The sequence below is a fragment of the Camellia sinensis genome, chromosome 4 (assembly GCF_055761805.1).
Source record: "Camellia sinensis isolate YWXY chromosome 4, ASM5576180v1, whole genome shotgun sequence".
NCBI lineage: Eukaryota > Viridiplantae > Streptophyta > Magnoliopsida > Ericales > Theaceae > Camellia > Camellia sinensis.
The window spans coordinates 171,601,867-171,614,119 of record NC_138964.1 but is presented as its reverse complement, the minus strand read 5'-3'; the positions used below and the strand labels follow the sequence as shown (position 1 = coordinate 171,614,119).

Sequence of the window (12,253 nt, the reverse complement as noted above, 5' to 3'; positions counted from 1 at the left end):
TTGAATGCCTGGCACTGTTCTTGCAATATCCGCTTTCTGTTGCTAGCATCGTGTCTGGGTCATTACTTTCTTGTTCTTCACATACTTACTTAGTGCCTGTGCACTTGGCTTTATTCTTGAACTTTGTAGTCTTCTTGACTCTGATTTTTCTCTTTTTTCATTCAATCTTCTGGCTTTTTGTCTTTCTAGCTCTTTTGCTTAAATCCGTCATTGTTCCAAGCTTTCAAGCTCTGCAACTGTTTTCGTTCCTCTCCTCCGGTGAAGCTTACGTCATTCTGTCATTTTCGCATCCATCGTCAGACTTCGGCAATTCTCATTCCGGCTTCCCTCTTTCTGGTAAGCCACTATTCCTCCTGGTTTTATTTCTTGTTGCTTTCCAAGAAGCTCTGCTTCATTGTTAATCACCATTGCTGTTTTACCCGTTGTTTCCAAATCATCTTCTTGAATACACACAGTTCACACATCTGTTGATTTCTGCCACTGTTCTTGGCTTGACGCACTTGTGCAATCTTTTTGTCTTGATTTCCTGATAGCTTTATCACCATTCTTGATTACGAATTACTTTCTTGTTTCTATTTTCTGTGTCTTTTTCCAGATTCTTGCTTTCAATCATTGCCTTCAAACTCCGAGGTGCCAATCGCCGAGAAGAGCTTTGATCAAACTTTTCGGGAGATCGATGCTGAGCTCGAGGCCGAGAAGGCAGCTGAGAAGTCTTCCCAACTGTCTTCTATATCCTGCCATTGATGCCAAGTAGTTTTGTTTCCTTCTTTTACTCCTTGTACCTTGTACCTTGTACTTTGTCCTTCTTTGTATGCTTTTAATCCGGTCGACGTGCCATTTTTGTAGTCTGAATAATTTATTTTTCAATATTCAGGCCGAAGTGCCTTCTTTCTTCTTTAAATGCATTTCTCTAATTTCTTCTTTGAATGAATGTCTTCTTTTTTCTGCTCTTGTATGATTCTACATTTAGAATAATGCATGTCTTCAAAGTACACATTGACTATGCAATCTCTTCGGGTAAAATACCTCTGTCACAACTTCTAATCTTGCTCATCTCGGCCTTGTCCTAACACTTGAAAATATTGTAACAAATATTTTCACAAGTGTTGCTTAGGACTTGTCACTTTCTCAATGTCTTCTATCAAGACTTTAGTTTTCCATATTTCAAGTTTTGACAACTACCATTTCAAGTTTTGACAACTTGGTAGTCTCGGCAAGTACGCAGATATTTCTTTGAGCTTGACTTTAACTTGTAAATTTTTCTCAAAAATTTCAACAAGTGTTTTATCCATCATCCCTTATCATAACCTCGACTTAACTTCAGCTTGTAAATTTTTCTCAAAATTTCAACAAGTGTTAAACCATCTTCCTTTCGATATGACCTCGGTTTAACTATAACTTGTAAATTCACACAGAATTTCAACAAGTGTTAAATATCACATCGGTTTAACTTCAACTTGTAAATTCACACAGAATTTCAACAAGTGTTAAATATCATCTCGGTTTAACTTCAACTTGTAAATTCACACAAAATTTCAACAAGTGTTAAATATCATCTCGATTTAACTTTAACTTTGTAAATTCACACAGAATTTCAACAAGTGTTAAATATCATCTCGATTTAACTATAACTTGTAAATTCACACAGAATTTTAACAAGTGTTAAATATCATCTCGATTTAACTTTAACTTTATAAATTCACACAGAATTTCAACAAGTGTTAAATATGACCTCGGTTTAACTTTAACTTGTAAATTTACACAGAATTTCAACAAGTGGTAAAACATCATATCGGTTTAACCAACTTGTAAATTGTCCACAAATTTCAACAAGTGTTAAATAATGATTTCAGTTTAACTTCAACTTGTAAATTCACACAGAATTTCAACAAGTGTTAAATATCACATCGGTTTAACTTCAACTTGTAAATTCACATAGAATTTCAACAAGTGTTAAATATGACCTCGGTTTAACTTTAACTTGTAAATTCACACAGAATTTCAACAAGTGGTAAAACATCATATCGGTTTAACCAACTTGTAAATTGTCTACAAATTTCAACAAGCGGTAAACATCATATCGGTTTAACCAACTTGTAAATTGCTACAAATTTCAACAAGTGGTAAACATCATCTCGGTTTAACCAACTTGTAAATTGCTACAAATTTTAACAACTGGTAAACATCATCTCGGTTTAACCAACTTGTAAATTGCTACAAATTTCAACAAGTGGTAAACATCATCTCGGTTTAACCAACTTGTAAATTGCTACAAATTTCAATAAGTGGTAAACATATTCTTCTTCTCTCTGCCCCCTGCATGGCTTCCACATACTCCTTTGCGAACCTTATAAAAGGTCTTCAACCTGGCTAACTGCAGTCCAACCTTGTGTGTTTTCTTTTTTATCTTCTGGGATCTGAGATTTGCTCACTGAGCTCTTCTCTTTTCGGACTTAAGTGCCGAGATCTTATTTGCTAGAATCTTGGATCTGCTCACTTAGGTTGAGCTCTTCTCTTCTTAGACCTACTCATCTAGGCCGAGATCATGTCTTCTAGGATCCGAGATCTGGAATCCGGGATCTGCTCACTTAGGTTGAGCTCTCGTCTTCTCGGGCCTACTTGTTTAGGTTGAGATCATGTCTTCTCGGATCCGGGATCCAGGATCAGGAATCTGGGATCTGCTCACTCAGGATGAGTTCTTCTATACTCAAATGCTATCTCCTTAGAAGCGCTCATGCCCCCTGTCTTTGCATCCCTTCTGGAAGGGTCTTCGTTCCTCCGCAGGTATCTATCCTTCCATACCTGGAGGTCATCTTCGTTGTAGTATCCGCTTCGATCTGTTGTCTTTGGTGCGTCACCTTCCTGGCCGGCGTCTTTCACTCCGTGACTTTGGTCACGAGTTTCTATGTTGCGGTTGTCCCCTTCAACGTCGAGGTTGATAGATCTCCTATTCCCAGTAGGAGCGTTGTCTCCAGTCTGATCCTTCTGTCCGTCATTGGCCATCTATTCTTCTTTCTTTTATTGGCCATCTATTCTTCTTTCGATTCCCACAGACGGCGCCAAATTGTGTGAGTGATTTTCTGACCACACTGCCCGCTTAGTAACTAGCTGGAGAGCACTGGCAGAATAGATGGCACCTGGCTGACCTGCAACAGAAAGAGAAGATTCTAGCGGTGGTTCGTCCACCCGGGGGCACTCTGACGATCAAGTCAGTATATCTCTCAAAGATAAATCAAGTGCTAAACTCACAAGCTTGAGTATCAAAAGCATACCTTAGACCCAAGGGGGTGCCTTTCTTTTATAGCCAACATAAACCTAGTCCCAATAGAAGCCTAACTTCTATAGACTCAGGATTACTGCTAATCTTGGACTCCCAGTAAGATTAGGATAAACTCTCTTAGAGTCTTATCTTAATACAAACTGAAGTCTTCTCTCATTCTAGGACTCTTGCCCCTCATCCGCTTATCTCGGATTCCGATATCTTCGGAGGTAACCTCGGCCTATCCGAGATGACCTCGGCATAACAACCAGGACACGTGGCACCTCGGTTGACACGTCGACATCACCTTGGCCACGTATGGGTTCTCAGAAAATATATCCCCACACTTTCCTTCTAAAATGATGCAGCAGATTGGTTTTTAATTACACTGCCAAAACAGGTGATACGGTTTGAATGGATTGTATTTGGTCCTTTTCTCTTGCGGAGAGAGACATTCTCAATATGGGATTTGTGGGTAAAAAAGCACATAAAATTATATAATTATAACTAATCAAATTACTCTAATACTTTCCAAAACTAACATTCAAAAGATAAACCAATTAAATGAAGAAGGGTCTTGCCATGGCGTCCGGATCCTCTAGAGTGATCCTCTGAAGTGATCCTCTAGAGTGGTCCCTTAGGGTGCAACACGTGTCCCATTAATGCATCCAACGGCTGAGATGATCCCTCACCAAAACGGCGTCGTTTTGGTGAGCTAGACCAAAAAAAAAAAAAAAATTGCAGAGCTGCAGATCGAGTCGAGAGAGAGGAGAAAGAAGAAGAAAATGGATTTGAAAGGAGGAGGAAGAAGAAAATGTAAGAAAACTGGAAGAAGAAAATGGATTAGAGGAAGAAAGAAAAGTTTTTTTGATGTGTTGGGTTAATGGGTTTGGTTTGATCGCTCAAGAAGTTCATCATCGTGGATGAACTTCCATTTTCTTCTGTGAGCCAGACCAAAAAAAAAAAAAAAATTGCAGAGCTGCAGATCGAGTCGAGAGGGAGAAGGAAGAAGAAGAAAATCTAATTTTCTTTCTTCCTCAAATCTATTTTCTTCCAATTTCTCTCAATTCCATTTTCTTCCAATTTCTCTTAAATAAACAAAACCCAAAAAATAAAAATAAAAATAAAAATGAAACCCTAATTGGCAAAATAAGTGTTGCAAATTTGTAATTTGTATACATTCTTTGCAGCAGCAGTAAAGGCGTCTCTGTGGCTAATATCTGGATTTCTTGCTTTAATGCGTTGAATTTCATCCCTGTAGATTGATACAACTTTGATTCAGTAGAGAGAGAGAGAGAGAGAGAGAGAGAGTGTGTGTGTGTGTGTGTTATTGAAGGTAGTGCTTGATGATTACTCACTTGATGAAGCGATTGTACGCAGAGGGAACTCTCTGCCTCTTCTCCGAAATAGATTTTGACCATTTGCGTCTTCCTCAAATCTATTTTCTTCCAATTTCTCTCAAATCCATTTTCTTCTTCTAGTTTTCTTACATTTTATTCTTCCTCCTCCTTTCAAATCCATTTTCTTTTTCTTCCTCCTCCCTCTCGACTCGATCTGCAGCTCTGCAATTTTTTTTTTTTTTTTTTTGGTCTGGCTCACCAAAACGACGCCGTTTTGGTGATGGATCATCTCATCCGTTAGATACATTAATGGGACACGTGTTGCACCCTAAGGGACCACTCTAGAGGATGACTTCAGAGGATCACTCTAGAGGATCCGGACGCCTTGCCATGAGCCACTGGCCACAAAGCTACCAAACGATCATGTCCATATAATCTGAATCCTTGCGGACCACACCTATTGATTTAATTGTTTATGATGACTAGTCTTTTTCATGAACACAGACGAAACGGTAGTGATACTGATGTACAAATAAAAAAATTAATATAAAATTTATATACATAATAATGTAATTTAATAGTGACTTTTCATTTTAAAATAAAATATTTATAAAGATAATTTATATTTACAACAATATTATTACAACATCATTTTTATAATATATTTTGTATAAATAGAATTTTCAAGTGTTGCTTGATTAGCAAGATTAATAGTGAAGTGATTAATAATTCATAAAATTAGTATAAAATTAATTATCTAATTGAATTAGTTGGATAAATAATTCAATTTTGCTCACGTTTATTCTGCAATAGATATAGAAATATATAATCCTAATTATACGTTAATGCTACATTATTAGTTGTACAAATTAAAAACTTCACTAATTTTATTAAATCGAATATCCATGGAAATCCCAAACATTCAAATATGTGTCACAAGATTAATAATCTCATCCACTCAATCAAACAGCCCTTACAGTCCAAAATGAATAATACTATTATACATTAATTAGTGTACTAATTAGTATATCAATTGATGATGTGACATAATTTAATATATTTTTTATATTTATAATTTGTATAATAAGTGAGATTAATAATAATGTCGCAACTAGTGTTGGTACACTAGTTAGTACACTAATTGTTGCATGTAGCACCACCAATCCAAAATGTGACAATCATCTCGATTGAAAAGTTGACTATTTTATTTTTTGATTATTTTAATAGATTAAAATTTGTGTGTTTGAGAGATGGTTAGATTTTTTATAATCGAATATGATATTTATGAGAAAAAAAAAATATGAGTTTGATATAATATTTTGACATATTGACTATTTTAATTTATTTTATTTTTTTCATGAATTTTAATAAATAAATAAAAAAAATCAAAAACCCATCCTGCCAAAGCATGTTTTATAATTGGGATTCGAATACTTTTCCGTGGACCAAACTTAGCAATGGCTGATCTCACCGACTACGTAATGTCTCGCTGATTTCATCGACTGCCCATTCCAGTCCTCAACTGGTATATATATCCACGGAACCCAAACGACAGACCCAACACATGTCACTGCTTTGCACTACTAGCCAATAGCATATCCCTCTTTTTGTTCTCTCTCTAGATTTCTTAACATTCTGTTCTCTTTCTCTCTTTGTCATGACAAAATTACCTGCTGAGCAACAACACCCAGTGGAGGCCTTGGGATGGGCAGCCAGAGACACATCTGGTGTCCTCTCTCCTTTCAAATTCTCCAGAAGGTATATTACTTTTTTTTTTTTTTTTTTTTTTTCTTTTCATTCGATTAATGTATAATATATGGTTGTGTTTAATTGGCAGTATGTTATTTTATTAATTGGGTTTTCGTGTGGTATAGGGCAACCGGAGAAAAAGACGTAACATTCAAAGTATTGTATTATGGAGTTTGTCCTTATGACCTTCACACAATCAAGAACGAATGGGGCAACACCAACTATCCTTCTCTCCCTGGGTACCACTTCATGCATCTTTCATTCTCTCTCTCTAAACATTTTAAAAAAATACAAGAACCAAACCAAATCAATCGGACCATTATCAGTTGGGTTGGTTGGGTTATGTCAATGCATTGCTCTGTTTTTGAGTCTAAAACCAGAAGCTATACAATTTCAACCCAAAACAAGAAGCTATAAAATTTGATTTTTATTGAGATGCCTTCATTCATATATTTGTATATTCGTTGTAACTAAAAAAGTTTGTTGTTTATATTAGCATTCGTGCATACATATATTTTACTTGTATAAATATCTTGACAATGCAATCTTCATTTTTAATTTATAATGTTGAAACATGTTACTTTGTATCTAAGTCCATTGAGTCTATTAGGTATTTCTTACTTCTTAAAATTAAAAATTGGTTCCAATTTTCAGAAAATTCTACTTTTTTATTTTTCGTATTTTAATGTTTTTGATGAATTTTTTTAATATTTTAAATTTTTTTTTTAATTTTTAAATACACCTAACATAAAAACACTTAAAAAGTATAATATTTGTGAAAAAAATATTTAAAAAATACACTAAATACCAAAAATTACAAAAAAAATACACAAAAAAATGAAAATTTAGTTCATTTTTTGTATTTTTTTTGTATTTATTAAATTTTTAAAATATTTTTTCACAAATATTTTACTATTTAGATACATGTCTAAAAAAGTAAAAAAATTTCTTAAAATTTAAAAAAATATTCACTAAAAACAAAAAAACACGAAAAATAAAAAATTCAATTTTCAAAAAACTAAAACCAAACACACTATATAGTCTTTTTTTTTTCCTTGTTCTTTGTGTTTTTTTATAATGATTAGGCTTGTTTATTGCACTTATTTATTTATTTATGTATTTCTTTTGATTATGTGGCGGTGACATTTTTATAATTAAATGTCATTTTAGTGGGCATTCTCTTTTAAAATAACAATTACAAATGAAATTATATCATTTAAATATATAGTTTTTATTGGTATATCAGTACTAAATTGTTCTTACATCCCATTAATAGAAATTGGTGGTTAGATGATGAAATTCTAACCACTTAACATATGAATGGATTTAAAATTGCCAACTCCTTAGTTAGTACGATATGACATGTTTCATTTGAATTGACAAATGCAGGCACGAGATAGTGGGTGTGGTAACAGAGGTAGGTAGCAAGGTGCAGAAAACTTGGAGACAAAGTTGGGGTGGGATGTTTGGTTGGATCTTGTCACTCTTGTGACAATTGTGCGAATGATCTAGAAAACTATTGTCCTAAAATGTTATTCACCTACAATTCCATCTACTATGATGGAACCCCAAACTATGGAGGTTACTCTAATATTATGGTGGCTGATGAGCACTTCGTGATTCGCATCCCTGACAGTCTTCCTCTTGATGGTTGTGCACCTCTTCTTTGTGCTGGGATCACTACTTATAGTCCTCTAAAACACTTTGGGCTTGACCAGCCTGGTATGCATGTGGGTGTGGTTGGTCTTGGTGGGCTTGGTCATGCAGCTGTAAAATTTGCCAAAGCTTTTGGTGTTAAAGTGACTGTGATTAGTACCTCTTCTGGCAAGAAGAAAGAAGCTATTGAACGGCTTGGTGCTGATTCTTTTTTGGTTAGCCGTGACCCAACTCAGATGCAGGTAACCATTTTTTTCCTTATTAGCTTTGAGTCTTGTTATGATCAAAAGTTCATGAGAATTCTTGATTGATAACTTTTTTTCTTCTTGTTATGATGTGTCGAATGTAATAGCTTGTTATGGGCACAATGGATGGTATCATTGATACGGTTTCTGCACCTCACCCTCTTCTACCATTGATTGGTTTGTTGAAATCTCATGGAAAGCTCATCTTGGTTGGTGCACCAGAGAAGCCACTTGAGCTTCCAGTCTTTCCTCTGCTCATGGGTAAGCATTTAATTTGTTTTGAGGAATGTATGTAAAAGCACACGACACTTCTATGTACACAAATTCTAAACATAGAAAAAATACAACAAACGTTCATACGGTTCAACCATAGAAAAATACTCCCAACGCTTACATACACCCGTGTGAGTGCTCGTATTTTTTGGGGTTGAATTAGCTACCTAACTGTTCTTGAGCAAAATATAATGAAAGGCTCCTTGGCTTTGTAAATTAGAAATTATATGTACGAAAGGCTCCAAACGCTTAATACACAATGTTTGAATGGCAGGGAGGAAAATTGTGGCTGGAAGTTGCATTGGAGGCATAAAAGAGACAAGAGATGATAGATTTTGCAGCAAAACACAACATAACGGCAGACATTGAGGTGATACCGATGGACTACGTGAATACTGCAATGGAGCGCCTCGTGAAAGCTGATGTTAGATATCGGTTTGTGATTGATATAGGGAATACATTAAAAATGGCTTAAAGTTTTTGCGTTGTGGATCCTGAATTTGGCTTTTCTTTTTGAACTGACTTGTGCTGTTGGATAGGGGTATCTCACAGATTGCAAGTCTTAGAAGTTCTGCACTTATTTTTCTTGTTTTGTTGCTACTGGTTATTTATTTCTTCTTGTCATTCAAATTTCCAACAGTGTATTCACTTTTTCATTTTGAATAAATGATAGTGGTCAATTTTGCTAGAATAAAACTGTCTGCAATTTATTCTCCAAAATAAAACTCATAGACGCTACATTGATAAGTTTATGTAGTTAATGAAAAATGTAAATATTAGTAAGTTAAGCATTGAAAGTATCCGAGAGGCATACTATCAGAAAAACTTCTTAACCAGTTGGGTAGTTTAAGAAAACAATAGTGCTAAAATGAAAAGGAAGGTGAAATGTGAATTAAATACAATTACATTTCACACATATTTTTCCTTCTCCCATTCCTTTTTCAAACGCGTCTCCAAATTTATAAACTAAATACAGCCTTGGAGTATCTATCTATATCTATACCAACTATAATTGCAAAACATTGTGTTGTTGCCTTTAACAAACCCTAGATCCAATTTTTTCATATTTTCAAATTTAAATAAAAAAATAAAAATACGCATGTCGCAATACTATAGTGTGTTTGGTTTGAGTTTTTTGGATTAAGTTTTTTGAAAATTGTGTTTTTTGATTTTTGTATTTTTTTGTTTTTAGTGAATATTTTTTAAATTTTAAATATTTTTTTTTTTACTTTTTTAGATGCACCTTAGTTAGATATATCTAAAAAGTAAAAAATTTGTGCAAAAATATTTTTAAAAATTAATAAATACATAAAAATACAAAAAATGTACTGAATTCTTGTGTTTTTTTTTATATTTTCGGTATTTAGTGAATTTTTAAAAGATTTTTTTTACAATTTTTTTACTTTTTAGGTGTATTTATGTTAGGTGTGTCTAAAAAGTAAAAAAATTGCTTAAAATATTAAAAAAGTTCAGTAAAAAAAAAACACGGAAAATAAGAATGCAGAATTTTCTGAAAAGTGTTTTCTGAAAAATGAAAACAAGCAATTTTTTTGAAATTCAATAGGTACTAGTTTTTCTTCATTTTTAATAATTTACTTCCCAAAAATATATGTTTGGAAATTAAGTCAAAATCTTAAATTTGGAAATTTAAAATTAATGTGTTATTATTAAATCTTTCTTTATATAACAATGATTCAATTATTATTATTTTTAATTGTAGCCCTCCAGAACATTTAAAATGAAAAATAAATAAATTTTAAATTTGGTATCTAGAATTATGTTTTTTCAAAAATATAAGGTAAGTTACACTTTGCCCCCTTTATGTTTGGTCACTTTTCCATTTTGGCTCTTGAAATTTGTTTTTTTTTTTTTTTTTCACTTTAGCTTTTCATGTTTCAAAATTTTCTCAATTTACTCTTAAAGTCAAACAGAAAATGACACATTAACAATTACATGACATAAAAATATTTTATTATATGCAACTCACATCTCTAACATAAACTTAAATTCTAATATAATAATATATATTTTTTTATGTTATGTGACAGTTATTATGGGCTTTTTTGTCTAATTTTGAATAGAAATTAGTTTTAAGAGTAAACCGAGAAAAACTTGAAAAATATAAAGGGCCAAAGTGAGAAAAAATAAAATTTAAGGACCAAAGTAGAAAAGTGGTCAAACATAAAAGGGACAAAGTGGGATGAACTGTGAAGGCAAAGAGGCTGAAGTAATTCAAAGAATAGTTCAGATGGAGCAACAAGATGAAGAACGATTGGTAAAGGAGATAGGGGGTGTGCTGGGTCAAACTTAATCGACTAAAAGCTTGGGGGTTTCTTTGGGGGATTAAATAGTTATAAATGAAGATAATGTCTTGGAATGTCAGAGGGTTGGGTAGAGCAGATAAACGGCGGAGAGTTAGACAGGTTATTCGGGATAGAAAGGTGGATGTCCTGCTTCTTCAAGAAACAAAAAAAAGTAGTATGGAAGAGATGTTTGTTCGCTCATTTTGGCCTTGGGAGAGGATGGCGTTTATGGCGGTTGATTCTGAAGGTAGTGCTGGAGGGCTATTGAGCATATGGAATCCAGAGGAGTTTCAACTACAGGAGTGTTGCGGTCATAGAAATTTCCTGCTCTTATCAGGTGTAACTCTTAATTCCTTTGAATGTGTCTTTTTAAATGTGTATAGGCCTAATGATGTGTCCAAAAGAGCAGAGTTATGGGACACCTTTGGTAATATTAGAACTAGTTTCCAAAGGCCCTGGTGTATGGGAGGGGATTTTAATGTTATTAGAAATATAGAGGATAGAAGAGGCTGTGTAAGGAGAGACAGAGGAATGGTAGAATTTAATACTTTCATTGACCAAATGGAGTTGGTGGAAATTCCTTTGTTAGGCAGAAGATTTACGTGGTGTAACTCCATGGCGGGAGAGCGGTGGAGTAAGATTGATAGGTTTTTGCTGGACGTAGTATGGTTGGAAAAGTTCAGGTTTCAGATGTGGGGTCTTCCCAGATTGGTATCTGATCACTGCCCACTTCTGTTGATGGGAGATGAGAGGAATTGGGGGCCTAGGTCATTTAGGTTCCTTAATGCTTGGACATTGCACCCTGGTTTCATTTCAGTTGCTCAAAAAGCTTGGTCGAAGAATCAAGTTCAAGGCTGGGCTGGTTATAGACTGCAAAGAAAGTTAGGTGGTATGAAAGTTGAATTGAAAAAATGGAATAGTGAAGTTTTTGGTCTGGTAGAGGAACAACTAAAAAAAGCAGAGGAGGAGTTGCATGAATTTGACCTGTTAGCAGAGTTCAGGGAATTGACCTCCGTTGAGATTGAATCTAGAAGGGAGACAAAACATTTGGTTTGGAAGCTTAGGGATAAGAACACAAGGTATTTTCACATTTGTGCCAGTAAGAGGCAAAGAAGAAATATGGTGGACTCAGTGGTAGTTAATGGGGTTAGAATTGAAGATCCTGAGCTTGTGCGGCTTGAAGTGGTCAGATATTTCTCAAAGGCTTTTGCTGAAGAGTGGCCATCCAGGCCTAAGATGTCTGGAAACTTTGCATCAATTAGTAATGCTCATAGGGAGGAGGTTCTTGAACCTGAGTTTACAATGGAAGAAGTCTGGGAAGCAGTGAAAGAATGTGATGGGAATAAAGCACCAGGGCCAGATGGATTCAACATGGCATGTATTCAGAAATGTTGGAAGCTGATGAAGAATGACTTGTTTGACTTTATG

The 12,253-nt window shown here is 34.5% G+C and overlaps 1 pseudogene across 1 annotated transcript; it reads left to right on the top strand.

The window, feature by feature from the left end:
• Window positions 1–6,086: 6,086 nt before the first annotated feature.
• LOC114311165 (putative mannitol dehydrogenase) lies at window positions 6,087–9,218 on the top strand (annotated as a pseudogene). Its single transcript, XR_014327900.1, has 5 exons — window positions 6,087–6,357; window positions 6,474–6,587; window positions 7,738–8,246; window positions 8,357–8,510; window positions 8,797–9,218. The product of XR_014327900.1 is annotated as a putative mannitol dehydrogenase (transcript).
• The last annotated feature ends 3,035 nt before the right edge of the window (window positions 9,219–12,253 follow it).